This window comes from Patiria miniata, unplaced genomic scaffold (genome assembly GCF_015706575.1).
Source record: "Patiria miniata isolate m_02_andy unplaced genomic scaffold, ASM1570657v1 HiC_scaffold_20, whole genome shotgun sequence".
NCBI classification, from domain to species: Eukaryota; Metazoa; Echinodermata; class Asteroidea; order Valvatida; family Asterinidae; genus Patiria; species Patiria miniata.
In genome coordinates, this window is record NW_024037059.1 from 29985648 (window position 1) to 29996343 (window position 10696).

At 39.1% G+C, this 10696-nt stretch overlaps 1 pseudogene; it reads right to left on the minus strand.

Moving 5' to 3' along the window:
• Positions 1-5205: 5205 nt before the first annotated feature.
• On the minus strand, positions 5206-9157 carry LOC119728565 (annotated as a pseudogene).
• Positions 9158-10696: the final 1539 nt, after the last annotated feature.

The window sequence follows — 10696 nt, forward strand, 5'->3', positions numbered from 1 at the left end:
GTGACCTAATCAAAACAGAACAAACCTCCATGTCTGAATAAGTTCAAAATTATAACAAATAGGTGATTGCCCATTTAAGGGCTGTGCATCGGAACTGGTTACCCGAGTAGCCGACCGTTAATATCAGGAACCGGTTCCAGATTATGGAATCGAGTATCCGTAACCAACTTTGCAAATTACTTGGTAACTTCTCAGTCAAGGAAAAAGAAGTGTTTCGAATGTCACTGGGAAAATTTCAAAATATAAAAACAGGATACATGGACAACCAAAACCGATTTCACATTTTATGATGCTTGCGAAAGTTGCAGTTTTCACCACATAGCTAAAGCGCTCACTGTATACACCCTATCTAGCCTATAATTGCCGCACCGATGTGGTAGTACTATCATGCGGACCTTTATGAACAATCTGAATTACTTTAACGGGTACCGCGTACCCATATTTTTTCAATAGGGTACCCATATTGTTTTCAATAGGGTACCTGGTTTCTGTACTAACCAAGTACACACCCCTATATGCTCCAACCCATCTCTTTTACGGCAAACCAGCCTGGGATACGTACATTTGTATTTGGGTTATTCTATAAATTAGGGGTCCAAAATGGGACATTGCATTAAAAGGGCTCAAAAACTTGAAGTTATTTTAATTATGGTCAATCTTGCTTTTCATAATATGAAATGTATTTACTTCCATCAGGATGGTAAAGTGCAAGCCTTTTTAACAGAAAGGAGATCCTCAACAACTTCATGTCATCTGGAATATTAAAAACATTAGGCTTTACACGTAACTGGGACACCACAGAACACCATGTTACATGTGGTGTGATATTATTTCAACATTACAAATGGTCATATATTTTTTGTTTCTTATCATTGTTGTCTTTTTTTTTGTATCCTTGTATTTAATGGACCGAATTTTTAAATACCAAGGAATAGTAAACAGTGTAACCGTGCAAGACACTTCACACAGCAGAATTGGTTCACACGTAACAGGGACAACGGGGGACACCAAATGTTACATGTGAAACCATAATATTGGGGAGCACCATATCACATCTTAACACATTTATTTCTTTAAAAATTGTATCTCATGTTGAAATTGAGTTAGTACTATCCATCATTTTGACCTAAAATTGCATAGTTCACCTTTTAAGGAGGCAAAAATGAAAATTTTAGGCAAAAAATGTGAGAATTTTCAGCTTATTTTTAATCAAACAGGAACTAAATGGGATCAAGATAACAAATTTGTTTTATTAGGTTTTATCAATGCAACTTTTATTGGAGTTTGTTACACATCAAGAATCATTAACTTTAATACATTTCCTACTTAGTTATAAAACAAAAAAGTCAAATTTTCCTATTGGACCCCTAACTTACAAAATGACCCATTTACACTGATTAATTGACTGCACACTAACTCATTGGGAGTTACAAGTTAACAGCGGCTGTTTACTGTTCTTCAATACTCAGATATATGGCCGATATCTTTATGCGGAAATAATAAAAAGGGAGTAGCCCCAAATGTAAAAAGGATTTCAGACTTCAATTCAGAAAAGAGAATTCTATATATTTCAAAAGCATCATGTTTATAACAAACATACCTATGCGCATCATATGCACTGAAATGCTAAACATTCGTGCAAATCTCATGCAAAATTTTCCTGGTAGGCCTATAGGCTACATTTGACATGTTCAAAAACAAAGCAAAACACATGAAAAGAAACGCTTCATGTAAAATCCAGTGTTGTAGTCGAGTGCATTTTTGCGAGTATCAAGTACTGCCGAGTACTTAGGTTACCGAGTACGGGTATTTGTACTTCAGAGTACAAGGACAGGGCTTCGAGTACGAGTACTTGTACTTCCGTTTCCGTGTACGAGTTAGAGTATGAGCCTAACTTGTACTTCCGAGTATGAGTACGAGTGCTTCTTTTGCAGAATACAGCCATACGACGAATGGTTTAATGTGTGTATAATTGGCCCAGGCCCAGTCAGACCGATAAAATAAGGCCGTAGTAAATCAAGCTTTACCATTTGTTTCGAGTACTGCTATTTGAGTATGAGTACTTTGATGATCGAGTACAATTTTGACATATTGAGCGCGAGTACTTTGCTGCCCAATACGAGTACCTTCATTTTGGGTACGAGTACTTTGATATTTGAGTACGAGTTCGAGTACCAGCACTCTAAAAAAAAGTACTTGAGTAGTACTTGAGTACGAGTATCGAGTACAAGTACTACAACACTGGTAAAATCCAGCCAAAATGCTGTATGTAATGAACTCACCTACTTCAACTGGATCAACAGTTAGCCAAAGTTTTCCACCACAAACACGATACTTCCACCAAATGTTAAAAAATAGTACGGCAAAACTACCATCAACTTTTTGTAAGCCTTAGGCTTATACGTGTACATATCAGGCCTTCTTCGTCATGCTATGAATGGTGAAACAATAGCTTCACTCCTTTACTCAAAACTGGAAAAACCAGTTGCTATTTTTGTCACACAAGTACCATAAAATTACCAACACTATGATAATGATCTTTATTCAAGTTCAATATAGGCCTATAAAGTTTACAGTTCAAACAGGCAACCTACATCTGTCTACGTAAGCACAAAATAGACATTGCACAAATATCACCACTGCATGCGTTTTATTTTACTCCTTATTCATATATACATGTATTTATGTTAAGATGCCTACGAATACGATTTTATACTTTGAAAGATATGAAAATGGAAAAAGGAGGGTTAAAAATAAGAACTGAGGAGGAGAATATATTAAAGTATCTACGATATCAAGTAAAAAATCTGGAAAATATACCCCACGTACGTTTTACACATGCGTACTATTGAAGTGACTGTTACAGGCTGTCATAGAAAAAATAGCACATGGTTGGGGTAATTAAGGTGGCTTGGCTTTTTGTTAAATCTTAGCCACAAGAATAGCACATTATTTAAAGGACATCATAGTCCAGCCACAAATGATCGAGAAGTTCCTACTTTAGATTTAACATGACGTAAACTATTGCAAACTATTTTACAGCAAAAATATAAATAGAAAAGCAACCCTTAGTACAGCTGGTCGGACTGCCTGTGAAATTATTCTTTCAAACTGTCATTTTGAACAAAACAATAAGAGGCGACTATTTCCAAAGATACGTCAAGTGACACATTTTTTGGAAATTTCTGTTAGTAGTTGGTTTGTAATGGGGGACTTTTGAGACATTGGTGGCAGCCAACACATCCATCCTTTTTCCATATTGTTCACGTCATATTGAGCATGCGCGCTTTAGATTTAACATGACGTAAACTATTGAAAAGCCGGTATATGTTTGCTGCCACCAACATCTTAAAAGTCTCCCATTGGACAAATCTGTGAATGGGTGCGTGCAAGCATTGACACATTGCACACGCGTGTACATTTGCCATCATTCATCGGTTCAGTGCGTGACATTGCATAACTGCAATCAGCTGAATGAGAATGTCTCGGATGCTGATTTTGGGTGCTATTAAAAATATGCCATGGCAACTTTTGAATGGAAATAGAGATCCTAGAAATAGAACATTGTTTCCCCTGAATACAAAGCATTCACAGAGCTAAATCTTCATCAGGTTAGTTGTTAAGCACTCATCTTAAGATTTTGAGTACTTTTGTTGCTTCAAATGGGAAAAATGCTCAAACGACTGGTTGGTGTGGTAAAACTAGCCTCCTGAGATGTTCCATGCAGCGTTCTTTATTCCTGAGGTGACACCCAGAGAATTGAATGCTCCATGGATCACCGAGGGAGGCTAGTTACTACACTACAAGTTTAAAGCAGTCAATGTTTGTTTGATAATGCCCCACCCACAGATTCTGCTTGTTTTTGAAAGATGACTGATTAATTTAACTGAAATCTCATAAAAATGTACTTCTATTTCTGTATGAAAGTGATTAAAAATTGCACTTTTCTAAAGTACCCCTTCGTGAAATGTTTGAACCTAACTTTGAAGCGCGTGGAAACAAAACGCGCAACATGCAAAACACATGTGCATGTTCATATACTGCTGTTGCTATGTTGGTTGATACATGTATAGTGCTTTGTCAGCCTTGAGTAGTCTTTTTAGTCGTTGTATTGTCTTTTTGGCTGTGTTCTGGCGAAAAATGGCTTACTACAAAAAAATCCTGGTTCACATAATCATGGTCACGATTTTTATGCCCCGCGGCGAAACCGAAGGGGCATACAGTTTCCGCCTTGTCCTTCCGTGGGTAGGTGGGAGTGGGAAGGCATACACCGCGTTATGGGGAAGTTTTTTATTGTTAGGCAAATTAGGACCGAGTTATGGGGACTTTCTGCTGTCCCCATAGCATTTTCAGTCCCCACAAATACCTTGCACAGACGAGTGTATAAGTCCCCACAATTACGGAACAAGAATGTGTGTGTGAGTGTCCGGATAAATCTTGTCAGTGCGATAACTTGAGAAATACTTTACATATGAACTTCAAATTTGGTTTGTGGATTGTCCTTGGCAATCCTAAGAAGCCTATTGCATTTGGGGCCGGAAGGTCAAGGGTCAAGGTCACAGTGGCTAAAACAAAAGAAATTTTGTCAGCGCCATAACTTGAGAAATACTTGACACATACGAACTTCAAATTTGGTTTGTGGATTGTCCTTGGCAATCCTAAGAAGCCTATTGCATTTGGGGCCGAAAGGTCAAGTGTCAAGGTCACATTGGCTAAAACAAAAAAAAAATTGTCAGCATGATAACTTGAGAAATACTTTGCATGTGAACTTCAAATTTGGTTTGTGTATTGTTCTTGGTAATCCGAAGAAGCCTATTGCATTGGGGGTCAAAAGGTCAAGGGTCAAGGTCACAGTGGCTAAAACAACAGAAATCTTGTATTATTCTAAGATCATAGGGATTAATTCATATAAAACCTACAGAAAACACTAATGCTGTCAATGAACGTTCCATGTGACCAAGGTACATGTAAGTTGATGTGAAAAGAGTGGTGTTATGTCATGGGAACAGTCACGGTTGCGGGGCATTTGTGTTTGTAAACACACCTGACTTGTTACTTTTAGAAACTGGGACAAAGAAGAAAAGGAATCAAGGAAACAAAATAAACTTCTCAAAAAATCAATTTAGTCTCATTAACAAAAAAAATCCTTCACCTGCAAAAAAACAACAATTTAAATCCTTAAATGAAAAAGACATTTTTCTCAAATACTTCAAAAGAAATCTCAATCTGGATCAAACAACGAATAAAAAACCTCAAAAAGAATTTGCAAGGAACTTGCTTGCCAAATGTAATTAAAGGAAGAGTAGATCATTTGCAGCTATCCAAAAAGTAACTGACAAAATTATATTTTATGCATACTTGGTTTAAAGATAGTAATGGCAATAACTCATCATGGGAAAAACCAGTTGCTATTTTAATCTCACTGTACACGACCGTTACGGACATGTACACTTTCATGTACATATCATTATGTAGGCTATAAGCCAACATCATGTACACTTTTCCAGTACAAACAATACAAATGCTATTGATTCAAGTTTAGAGTTCAATGAGGCAGTCTGTCTGTGTTTACTACGGAAGCACAAAATGGACATTACACAAATGATTTGTTTGATTGGTCTTCAGTTTTGTGATCCAAGGAATTAACAAAACTTGCAAAATATACAAAGCTTTGAATTGAATATTTACATAGTCACGTGCCATTGTGCTTCATATACAATGTACTTTTACAAAATGAAGATTGGCAAAATACGCTTCATTAAGATTTCAGACATTTCATATTACCTAACATAAAAGTTATGGACTTTTTTATTATTATAACATTATGTACAGTGATGACCATATTTAACAACATTACAGTAGTAAATTCAGTTTTGTGAATTGAATGTTGAATTTAAGAAGTTACGGTCCCTTCAATCTTAAAATAGTTTGTCAGCAAAAACTGTTATACGGTTCAAGAAACATTCAACACTGTTTCTCATTCTCCACAATTTGTCATTGGATTTCTCTTTCCAACATTATTACTGGAGAATACTACTTACACATTGTGGGGACCGAAAACGCTGTGGGGACAGCAGAAAGTCCCATAACTCGGTCCTAAGTTGCCTAACAATAAAAAAAATTCCCCATAACGCGGTGTAGGCCTACGCACATGCTGAAATACATTGAGGGAGATTAACTGAAACACACCAACGTTACCAGTTAATTCAATTTCAAACGGCTTTTACAATCTGGGTAAATATTATAATTTCAGGAATGTAGCAGATGTATATAGCCCTGGTTCAACTACAACAGGTAATGTTCTGCCTTCATTACAATAAGTAAATTGCCATCCTCCATACAGACGACCAGCGTTGAAATACAGGCTGTATTCACACACAGATGGGTATAGGCTAATGCATACATCCTCTACTTACTGAAACCACAACTCCTAAAAGAAACGGGAACTGAACATATAGAATCTGTACCCCATATGAATTTAGTACGTCTGCTTGCTGTAGAAACCAAATATTTCTGCTTGTGGAAACATTTTACGTACGTACCCATAGAATTCAAAGCCACAACTTTTGCACTTTGGCACACTGACTCTGTCAGACATCCATTAACAATACATGCTTTTGAGGCGGCCGAGGGATGGCCTCCGGGGCGGTCTATTTGCCTGTCACTCACAAAGTTTATTCATAAAGTAACTGCACAGCTAGTTGCTGTCAACTCTAGTGAATCAAACCAAAATTTACTGTATGTACTCTGCCATATTCATAAACCATTAATCAATCTGAAGGGTTGATCGAGTGTATAATCGACTGATGACCCTATTTTGGCTTGTGTGCGCGCGGTGCGCTCGCACGTGCAACTCGTCGCGCGCGTGCAGCTAGCTCTTCACATACAGTACTGCATGCTGATTGGCTAATCGTCATTTGTTTAATGGGGTTAAATCTGGTCGCTGGTGATCGCTAAGTGATTATTCATTACTTCCCGAACCACTGCGTGCTGTAATTGGTTGTATGTAAATGAAGTGATGATATCATAGCTCATTAAACTTTGTCACCTAGCCTGTGCATACTTATTGTAATGTGTATAATTGGATGTAGGTTAGCGCTGGTTCAAGTACAGCGGTTAGTTTTTCGGAGGGCCATAATCAGGCAAATCACATCCGCTCAAAGATCTTAAGGGAATGTCGGGCAGCAACAACTACGTCGCCAGCGGGTGTGAATGCCATTCCTAATGGATTGAACAACCCTTGAGCTACTGTTGCTACAAATGCAACATTTGAATCGTAACGCTGCACTTCAGGGTCGCCCCTTTTGCCAGAATGAACAGCGACATAGATGGTCTCATCATCATCACACAGGACACCAGCTGGCTGAGCAGCTTTGCCATTCACTAATGTCTTGACATTGAACATCTCTTTACCTTCAAAGTTGACGCACAGCAAACTTTTGCCCTCGTAGTTTGTGAGGACTAAACAGCCAAAATTGCTTATTGCCAAGTAATTGCTAACCATGTTATTTGAGATGCTTGCAATCAACGATCCATCCAGGTTGTGGACACTGATGACCTTTCTTCCCCTGTCAGCGACTGCTACTCGTTGACTGTCAACAGCAACAGCAGTGAGGCTACTCTCTGATCGCTCATCGACATCGTCAGCCAAAGGTGTAAACTCGCGAACAAAGTGGAGCTCAGTGTCCAAAACCTTCACCCTTCATCATGGGACACCGCAACGCCCCGAGGAGCTTCCAACTGATGCCTAGCATCTCCCTGAGCGACCGATGTTTTATACCGACCAGTTGAGCTAAACAACGATAATCGTTTCAAATTTACGTCAGTTACTACAATGTCCCCGTTTGTGAAACATGCAACATCCCTGACTCCTTGAAATTTCCCGTCACCATTACCTTCTTTGCCGAACTCTTCCTTTAACTGCCATTTCTCGCTGACACAGACCTCCCCAAGATCTGCATCACTAACAACATCTTGACATCTGACACCGATGAACGCTGGACCATGATTCACCGGCTCACACTTGAGCTCTTTCTGGAATTCCAAGTTGTGCATCACCTTCGGCTTGAGCTCCAAAAGCTCGAAATCATCGGCTTGACTCATCAAGTCATTTACTGCCGCGATGGTCTGATCTGCGCGTTCCATCTGCTCACGGTTGTGCGTGAGCGCCTTTTTGTACACACTGTCTCTCTCCTGACCAATTTCGTCGACCCTTTTGGTGAGAAGCTTTGCTTTGTTTCTGATTTTAGTGATCTCTGCCTCCGCTTTTGCATCAATATCACTACGAGCCTGAGCCAGTTTTGTTTGCAATCTATTTCGTGCATGTTCAATAGACTTTTCAGTAGATTTGAAGTGCTGCCTGCTCTTCTCAAACTCCTGCAGTATGTTATTGACCTCACTGCGGAAGGACCTGATAGAGTCATCAATCTTTAGGAAATTGTGCTTTGCCGACCGATGATCTAATGCAGCACACAAAGAGCAGATTAAGGTGTCGCAGGTGTCACAGTAGAAATACAAAGGATGGTCGTTGTGGACCGTACACATTTGGGTGATGGGTTTGATATGTTCTGCTGGAGGCATCTTTGGTTTCTGCCAATCTCCCAGTGAAATGATTTTATGGTCTTTGGTGGACTTGACCCTCTCATGAGCTTCACGGCATTTCTGGCAGAGGTTATCACTACAGTCAAGACACAACGAAGTGGCCTTGCCTTCTCCACAGTCACATGTGGCGGTAGGTGCTGATGCTTCTCCTAATACCGCCTCCTGTTGTTGGACCTCATCGACAAGAGAACTAAGAAAGAAAGACGAAGAAAGACTCTGCAATCCTCTATCAGGAACTTGCATCTCTCTCCTGCAGACTGGACATGTTATCTTCTCTGCCTCTGGCTTCTGTTTGCTCATCATCTCTTCCAGACACTTCAGGCAAAAGCTGTGCAGACAGTCCAGCATCTTGGGATCCTTGAAACGACAGCAACAGATCGGACATTCCAGATGTCCCTGGCTGATCTTGTCCAAGACAGTTTTGGCTGCAGCCTCCGCCATATTTCAGATGTGACCTAATCAAAACAGAACAAAACATGTGTCTGAAAAAGTTCAAAATCATAACAAACAGGTGATTGCCCCATAGAGCTGTGCATCAGAGCCGGGTACCCGAGTACCCGACCAAGGAACCAGTTCCAGATTATGGAATCAAGTACCCGTAGCCAACTTTGCAAATTACTTAACTTCTCAGTCACTGAAAAAGAAATGTTTTGAATGTCAGTGGGAAAATGTCAAAATGAACAACAGGATACATGGAAAATCAAATCCAATTTCACATTTAACGATGCATTCGAAAGTTGCAGTTTTCACCACATAGCAAAAGAGCTCACTGTATACACCCTATCTAGCCGTAATGCAGCACCGATGTGGTAGTATTATTATGCGGACCTTTATAAACAATCTGAACAGCAACTTTTCAGATTTGAATGGTTGACTTGGGTTTCTTTAACGGGTACCCGTATTTTTTTCAACAGGGTACCCGGTTCCTTTACTGCCCGTAAGTGCACACCCCTATGTCCACATTTCTTTTGAAACACCGTACCAGCCTGGAAATCTAAATGTAACAGGAGATTCATTTGTATATATTGACTGCATGCTAACTCTTTGGGAGTTAAATATAATAAAATGGGAGTATAGCCCTAATGTAAAACAGGACCAAAGATATAGACTTAGATTTTAGACTTCGATTCAGAAAAGAGAATTCAATATTTTTTTTCTCTAAAAGCATCATGTTTATTTCAAACGTTGGTTGGAAGGAACACCATCTTCTCGCTCATCACATTTACTGAAATGCTAAATATTCCTTCAAATCTCATGCATAATTTTCCTGGTAGGCCTATAGGCTATATTTAACATGTTCAAAAACAAAGCGAACGCACGAAAAGAAAAGACTCGTGCAAAATCCAGCCAAAATGCTGTATGTAATGAACTCACCTACTTCAACTGGATCAACAGTTATAGCTGAAGAATTCCACCACAAACATAATACTTTCGCCAAATGTAAAAAAAAGTATGGCAAAACTACCATCAACTTGTAAGTTGTAAACCTTTTAGGCTTATAATGTGTACATGTCAGGCCTATACTTTATCCTCATGCAATGAATGGTGCAACAAAAGCTAAATTCCTTTACCGAACACAAGAAAAAACAGTCGCTATTTGTGTCACACAGTACCATAACAAAGCAACACTATGATCATGGTCTTTATTCAAGTTCAATATAGGCCCACATACGAACATACAAACAAGCACTGAAAATGCCATTGATTCAAGTTCACAGTTCAAACAGGCAACTCTGTCTACGGAAGCACAAAACGGACATTGCACAAATATCAACACTGCATGTGTTTTTATAACTGATGATGCATGTATTGTATACATGTATACCAATAGGATTTTATACTTTGAAAGATATGAAAATGGAAAAAGGAGGGTTAAAAATAAGAACTGCAAACGAGGATGTGTTAAAGTATCCAGGATATAAAGCTACCAATCAGGAAATATATACCCTACGTTTCACGCCTGCGTACTATTGGAGTGACTTTACCCAGTTGTAGTAGAAAGAATAGCACATGGTAAGGGTAAGGTGGCTTGGCTTAAATCCTGGACACAACAGAGATGCCACTTTTCAGGTTTTAACCTGAATTCAGGTTGTTT